The 8,568-nt window shown below is 28.5% G+C and overlaps 1 protein-coding gene across 1 annotated transcript in view; it reads left to right on the top strand.

Annotated features, from left to right (window-relative positions):
• The window catches only part of LOC100568561, a 35,699-nt gene extending 30,662 nt beyond the window's left edge, over positions 1 to 5,037 (top strand). Inside the window, exon 7 of the mRNA XM_029490040.1 lies at positions 2,269 to 5,037. The gene's annotated coding sequence lies outside the window, so the exon portion shown is untranslated. The remainder of the gene's footprint in view (positions 1 to 2,268) is intronic.
• Positions 5,038 to 8,568: the final 3,531 nt, after the last annotated feature.

The raw sequence follows: 8,568 nt of genomic DNA, 5'->3' as shown, positions 1-8,568 counted from the left end.
TTTGACACTTTCGACGTCTTTATCGATTTTGGGAAAATAAAATAATTTTCCAGTAATTGTTAATTAGTATGAAAACTACCCATGTTATTTTGTAATATTAATCCTCATTATATTTTTAATCTTTTTTTCAATAATCGCCTTTTCCTCGAATACTGATAAAATGTCATTACAATACAAATAAATTCTTATAACCTATTTTTGTTATAAATTATTAGTTAATGGAATCTAGAATGTGTTTTCGGGGAAAAAAAAAATTTGCAAGACTGCAAGAGTCTTGTAGTGATGATCTTGTTTTGGTCTTGGTCTTGCAGCTTCGGTATTGGTTTGGTCTTGTTCTTGCAAGCCTAATCTTGGTCTTGGTCTTGCTAGACCAGTACCATCTTGGTCTTGGTCTTGGTCTTGGTCTTGCAGCAAGAGTCTTGCGAGACCGCAAGACCAAGACCAATTTTGCTCATCACTAGCGCAGTGTCTCGACAAGCCGGCATCTTTCTCGTAATACGAGATTACAATCGTAATAACATTTATTTCATGAATCCAACGACAACGGTGGAATGATAAATTCAACGAGGTTTTTTTTTCTTTGACAATAGCAATTTTTTTATAAAACATTAGCGAAATAATACCATTAGAACGGACGGTAATGTAATGAATTCAAAACTTGTGTACCTACCTATCGCTGTAACTCGGACGAACTGTAGCAGCTAATACCGCGATAAATTATCCGCGGGAATACTGCAAACTATATATAGTGTTATAGGTATACGTAAGCGTACCTCTCTATAAATATTGTACGTCGTATCACAAAAAATAAAAAAAAGCAGACAAAAAATAACGCATTATTATCGCCCGGAAACCGCGACAACGGCGACCGTAGTATACCGTGGTCGTACGAGTATTATATGCCCCACAACTTCCGCCGGACCGCGCCGTTATGATATCCGCACTTTTGTCGTTAACTCGTGTAAAAATAACCACCGGGTCTATATTATATCGTTACATATATATTTTACAATAATATATTATGTACTGTAACATGTATAGACTCGCGATACGATGTTGATAAGTATAATATTCATTAGCGTAGCAAAGAGGATGGATTGGCGAGGTCCTATATTATATTATTATATTCAAATTTAAAAGTTCAAGCCAAAACTTTAAAATCCTTAATTCTTTTAGTTCTAGCCTATACGTCATCTGAGCTGACGATCGATGGCTAAATCAATGCACACCAAAACAAACCTGAAACTCAAATAATAATTTTTTATAGTTTATTATTTTTATTTAGCTCCCCCCCACCCCTCTCGCCAATTTGAAATCCCGGTTACGCCCCTGCAGCGTATAACATCATTACACCATGTGCCGGCTCCGATCGAACCAGCTGTCGACTGAGATCGTCTATGAAAAAAAAAAATGTGCGCAAATTACTAACGTTCGTGAGCAGAATTTTCGAGTTTACGGCGTCTGCGAAACGTTGCCACGATTAATCTGCATAATATACGCCTAATGTGTGCATATAATATGTGTGCCAAAAAAGGGACTCGCGGGCTTTTGATCGAATCTAAGCGACGACACGGTGGCGGCGCTCTCGAAGGGCGCAAAGGATCGTGTACTTAATTAAATGGAGCGCATGCCGCCGCAGTCCACTCCAGCCTCGAATTTATTTTTTTTCCCGGGGAGGGTGCAGTTGCCGGGGGGTTGTTTTAATTTATAATTGAATGCAAACATTTTTGCGTACGGACGACCCGTGGTGAATTATTGATACCCGGTAGCAGCCGAGACGGTTTGGAGTGCGTACGTTCAAAAAGGGTTCATTTTTGTTGACCTGCAAGATAAACCGATGACGATAACTTTGCGTACGTAGTAGGTACACGAGCCCCACGATCGCTTTCTACAACGTTACTATTATTACTATATTATTATTGTTTTTGTTGTTGTTGTTATGAGAGGTCGGCCGCCTTAATTAAAACACGAAAAAGAGAGCGAGAGGAAATTAGGTACCTACCTACCGTCCTTCTATAACCATCATTACCAAAATGCGCCTATCGCGATTTTAATTAATAGTAATTAAAATACATATAATATATATATATAGATGTTTGCGAATTCGAATTTGAAAACGATTTACAACAAGCAACGCGAATTAATATAATATGTTATGTTAATATTATATAATAATATGACGCCGTTTATTAAAACATACATAATACACGCTCGCTCGAAATTCTACCGCTCATAATAATAATTATTATTGTATATTATGTGTTTCAGATTCTCAAACAACGTTTCGACGATATTCGTGTGCGCGCGATTGTGTATAATGTACACAATTCAATGTATAAATAGTTAGTATATACATTACTATAGTCATATACATTTATATAAATATTAAATTGTTTACTTAATGAAAAATTATTCATGCGAACCTTTTGAATCGTATCCGGGAAGATTATTTAACTGTTTAAACGCGTATTAGGTACCGTTATGGTGACCCGCTGTGGACGCGAACTGTAACAGTAAGTTCTATAATATTGTATAGGAAATGTCATAATAAATTTGAGTATCGGCGTATACAATAATATATCACTTGAATTTTTTTGATTGAGGTATTTTAAAATTGAGAATTTCACTCTTCTTGAAATAGTTCAATGAAATTATGAAAAAAAAAAAAAAAAAATGTTTTTTCTCGTAAACGTATTTGGTTATAGATAATTATAACTGATAATTATTTATTACACACAGAAAATATCGATAACGACTTACGAACCAACATGATTACGAATTACTACGTTAATGGTTATAAATTAGGTGTGAATTGTGTATTGGTATTATAGGTAATATGTATTATCGCTTATTTTTCATTCTATCGCTTATCAATTGGGTATTATTTGTTTTATTAATTATTTATTGTTATTCGATACAATAAACCAACTTTAAAAAATCTTCTCTCGTTGTAAATGTATAACTATAAACTTTTAGATCTAAAACACATTTTTTTTAAATATTTTTTTTTTACTTAAATGAAATATTTTATGAAATGTACAAACCCTAAATATAGTGTATACGGATGATTTTGAGTCGATTTACTCCTGGTCAGTATCACGTAACGTTGAATCCCAGGCGATTAATTTTTAAATTTATTTTCAAAATATATTACTGTCAATAATACTCGAATGATAATACGTCATGTTATATAATATTGTTGATCGTCAAATCGTTTTAAAAACAGCTGAAAACTTCCGTCTGCAGTGTGTCACCATCACGTGTATAATGTATATAGATAGTCGTAATTAATATGATTAAATTTTTTTTTGTTAAAAGTTTTTTTTCTAACCATTATATTTTGTAAATAAAAAATTAACTATAGGCATAAGTTTTAAATTCCTAATGAATGATATTATTATAAACTTAACGAAATCAGCGCTTCTGAAATAATTGTCTCCGCGTCAATTAAAATCGTGTATTTTCGAAGTGAATTAATAAACGACATGTCATACGAGTAAAATATAAAGAAAACTGTGTTTAAGCACGAAGTGACCGTTAAATTACAGTTGAAATACATAATCTAATTTGACCGGAGGTTGTTCTTATTAGGTACTTACTGCATCGTTCCGGAAAAAAAGCATTTATTTCGCGTTAAATAATAATTTACCAGATAAATCATCTGAAACGACAAAATATTATAATAATTTACGAGGTATTATTTTTGAAAATCACAATTGAATATTTCGTTTCTGTTATTTATTACTATTTAATACACGTTCACAATCAAAATGACAATACTGTAATATTGAATTAAACCTTATTGCGTATATTAGAATAAAAAAAGTTTTTAAAATCATTCGGTTTTACAAACTATATGACACTAAATAATTATACTACCGTTTTATTTTCTAGGTAATTTGTTTTATTATTATTACATATTTATTATTAAAATAAGATAATGCTGTCAATTATAATAAACGCATACAAATTGCCTTTTTCGAACGGTTACTGCGAAATTTACCCTTTTTATGTTATACCTCGACCTATGGTAATATATTATTATTATTATTATTATTATTATGCTATACATTATTGTGCTATATTATATGTATTTAGATAAATATTATTATTGTTTTCTACTTATACTGTAAACATTTTTATTATATAATATTATTATTTATTACATACTGTCTCTAAAATGTACATAGCTATAAATAGTAGGTATAATGTTATTGTTAGAAAGAAAAAAAAATGTTTAAGATATTGTTACTCCGAATGATACTATTTTATTTCTTTTAACTGTAGCAGTTGTTAAAACCGAAAAATCACGCTGGATTTTCGCCATTATATTCAAATATATAAAACGATATTATACGATGTACTAACCATAATATTAATAATAATTATTAAACTCTTTGATTAATTAAATAAATTCTTTCAAACGATTGGAAGTGAACCGTAATCGTTTTCACGGATACATCCGTTATTATTTTAAGCATCCAAAGATTGAGATTGTTTTTTTTTTTTTTTCACAAAGATGGTGAAACATCTTGGGTGCCGCGTACGAATTTGTTCGTTTTTATTTCATAATATGAATATTATATAATATTATTATACTTGTTTAAATATTTATAATCAAAAAAGTTGCATTTCGTCACATAAAACAATTTCGATTTTTATATGATACTTTAATTTGAATTCGTCGCTTGAAAAATAATAACAATGACTGTTATACTACGTAGATTGTAAGAATAATCTAATCAAGCCATAATATTATTAATATAAATATTACGAGCGTATGTTACGGTTAAATGTACTTAAAAAATAATTAATTATTGTATCGATAATAATAAATCGCCACGCGATATTAGTTGAAAAACTGTGATCGTGAGCGTAATCCAAACGGAAAGTTCTAAAAAATTGTTTTCTGCGTATCGTAATGTCATCATAACCATGGTGCATTGTACTTTGTTGTGTTACCTACGTATAATATTGTGTACACATAAATTGTATTAACGTATTGTATGTTTATTAAATATACATTTTAAATTAAAATCTTTTATTTTTTTTAACCATCCCTCACCAAAACGATTTTACACGTCTATAATTGATAACACTATAGGTAGGCACAATCATTTAAATATTTATAATTATGAACAAAAACTGAAAAACGAATTCAAAGCTTGTCGATACTATTTTTTGGCAATTTAGTCTTTTGATATTAATCATAATTATTATTATATCATTCTCTATATGTATTACCATTGAGTGCTTGAATATATATTGTGCAATATAAACATTTGAAATGTAATGTTTTTGAGTGTGTATGTTCGTATATTATAACAAATCTGTGGCTCACAATAAAAAAATAGTACGTTTTACATTACCACAAAATGTGAAGATGTTTACTGTAGAGCATAATATAATCGATAAGTTCCTAATGATTATGATATATGTGCCTGTGTCTTATCAATAATTTCACAAAATAATATAAATGTTTGATCAACATTCTTTCTGGACAATTTCGTGTTTTAATCATTCAAAAATGCATCATGAATAGATTTGTCTTAATTCGTTCCGTTTGAAAGATTGGATCAATGTCATGAGATTTTTGTTTGGCTTTTGATTGTGATGATCAAGAGGGTGAATAAGTTTTTCATGAGATTTTTTTGTTAACATTATATTGTTAATATTACTACAAAAATAATACTAAACAAATCGTATATTGATGCCGTGGCATTATATTCATACCCACTTCACAATAACGAAGGTATAGTCAATCATTGCGCTGATTTAACTTTTGAACGTAACTGTATTGTTCCTACTCAAACTAGTCAAACAATTGTCTATAATAATATTATAATGATTATAGAGGAAACATCCAATCGTAAGTGATCGATCACTGCAGTGGTCTAAAACTAGACGATGGTCGCGACCAATACATCATCAACTATGATGATTGATGAAGTATCAATGACGACACAATTGTAAATAGAAAAAGTAAATATATAATATAGATACATCCAAAAAGTTGTTATCGCGGTTAATACCTATTAACGTACTAATACTACCAGGTGCTCTGCAAGATAGTGTACCTTACTAGGCGTCCGGTAGAATTTAAGCAAATTGTTTTCAATTGGTAGACCTAGAGATTATAACAAACTTAAACGTAATGCACAATCAGAGTAGGTATATTAGAATCCTGTGTCACGGTGGGTATGCAAAAGTCCAACTCTAAGCCGAAATTAGATGAATGAAACCTGTGCCATTTCGCAATTGAAAAACCAATGCTCTGAAAATTGTTTCTATTTTATGTTTAATAGCGTGCGGAAGACTACAAGGTAATATTATATTAACCTAACGATTTTATTTTATTCCGATAATACCTATTAACTATGAAGACCGTACAATTTTACCAACCAATCAACAACAAGGCCATCCATGAAAATATTATGACATGACGTATGATATTATACAGGATGATTCACCAAGCATGCTCACCCCCATATTTTCCTTTAACGATGAGTTAATTAAAATCCAGATTTTTGGAATTTATAAATATACCTACTTAAAGATTACATTTTTTGATGCGTGATTTTTTGTGTTAGTTCAATAGTGTCGTGTGAGTTCGTGAGTATTGGTGATATATATAGGTATACTTCTGTTTTTCAAACGAGAATCTTACTTATTTTGTAAATTAATTAGTGGATCATTTTTTTGAAAATCTTGATGAACCTAGTTAAAAATTTGATCGAGTAGTTTCTCAGTTATTATGGTAGTATGTTTATAATAAAACAAATACTATCCTTAAAAATGATTTTACAAAAATATAAAATATGTACCTATGTAATTTTGTTTCCAATATTAATTATTATACTTGGGCTAATTTAATAAATAAAATAAAATAATTATTTATATGTTAATATAATTAGGTATTACAATTTTCATATCACCATATCTTCCATGTCCCTTTATAATGGGCCTAATGGCTATAAATCTTACTAAGCTACACAAAACACAAAGTTAAATAACTAAAAAACTACTCATTCAAATTTTAATGTCATAATTTACAATATAAAAGTATTACAGTATACAGTTTTCAATTGAAAAAAAAAAATTTGTATATCAACAGGAGGCTCCTTAAGAAGTACACAAAAATCTCAATTTATTGAAAATATAGTCTTTAAGTAAATTTAAAAATTCCAAAAATCAGATTTTAAACAACTACATAATTAAAGAAAATAAAGAGGGTTAGTATATTTGATGAATCACCCGTATATTAAGCGTATAAAATATGTAAGTATGTTATTATATTATTACATTAAGTTTGTAATTTTAACTATATCCAAGAAATATTTCAAAACATTTGAGTTCTTGACGAAAATGTTTTTGATAATGAGGAGAAGTATTTTTAGTACCTACAAAAAACTATGAAAAACTTTAATTCGCACAATATGAAATTTTCTTGTGACAAATGCATTTTAGGTTATACCTTTGTGCCTTTCCGTGTTAATCCCTTGAGTTATAGTTGACAAATTACTAAGTACTTGAATGAATAAGCTACGGTTTGATAAACTTTTAATTGATACAGCGAATACATACAAAATGTTATTTTTAATTGTCTCATAACGTACAGTAAGTTGTGAAAACTCAATATATATACGGGGCGATTCAAAATGTATGTTACAACAATATGTATAGTAATAGTATATTATTGTAACATACATTTTGAATCATCCTGTATATATTATTAACAATTTTAGGTGTATCAAGTTTTTACATTTAAATTTTTATCTAAGGATATTTGGAAAAAAAATATCAGTTTACTCTTTATACCAACTGCGATATACAATTCGATGTTTATTTATTTATGTAAGGATGGCTAAATTAGTCACTTTAAAATTTTAATGAAAGTCTGAAAAAGTTTAAAAGTTTCACGAACATTCTGATTGGAATTGGATTTATTCATATTTATAATGCTATTTAAATCATTTTAGTATAAACAGTCATATTAAAATTAAAATTTTAAATTACAAAAACTTGACAAGATTTTTTTATAAAAATATATTAAAAGTCTGTTGCAAATAAATTATAAGTAACAATGATAACTAATTTGTAAACAATTTTATTTTACAAGTTAATGTTGTGATACGTCTTCAAAAATGTTACGTATTATTACCATATACAAAAGATATGAAAAATATAAAACATAAATCTTATGCATAATTTTGTATTATAATTCTAGCATTATAATTTATCTAGCTTTAAAACAAAAAAAATAAATTCAAATTTAATGAAATATAATAATGAGATTATTGTAGTAAATAAATTTAAAAATAGTTACCATACAAGGTTGTTTTTCTATCATAATATACCAAACTAACAATGTGCCTGTACTTTTTTTTTTAACGTTCAATAAATTAATACATTTTACTGAAGATTATTTTTGTTAAAAAGTTCAAATTTGTAACAATTCAAGAAATTATTGTTTTCTCAATTATTGTCAGATGATATATTTTAGCAGAAAAAATACATTTTATAGAAAAATAATATTATTACAGTATAATATTATACATAACAGTATTA

Source organism: Acyrthosiphon pisum, chromosome A2 (assembly GCF_005508785.2).
Source record: "Acyrthosiphon pisum isolate AL4f chromosome A2, pea_aphid_22Mar2018_4r6ur, whole genome shotgun sequence".
NCBI classification, from domain to species: Eukaryota; Metazoa; Arthropoda; class Insecta; order Hemiptera; family Aphididae; genus Acyrthosiphon; species Acyrthosiphon pisum.
This window is presented reverse-complemented; position numbering and strand designations above follow the sequence as displayed.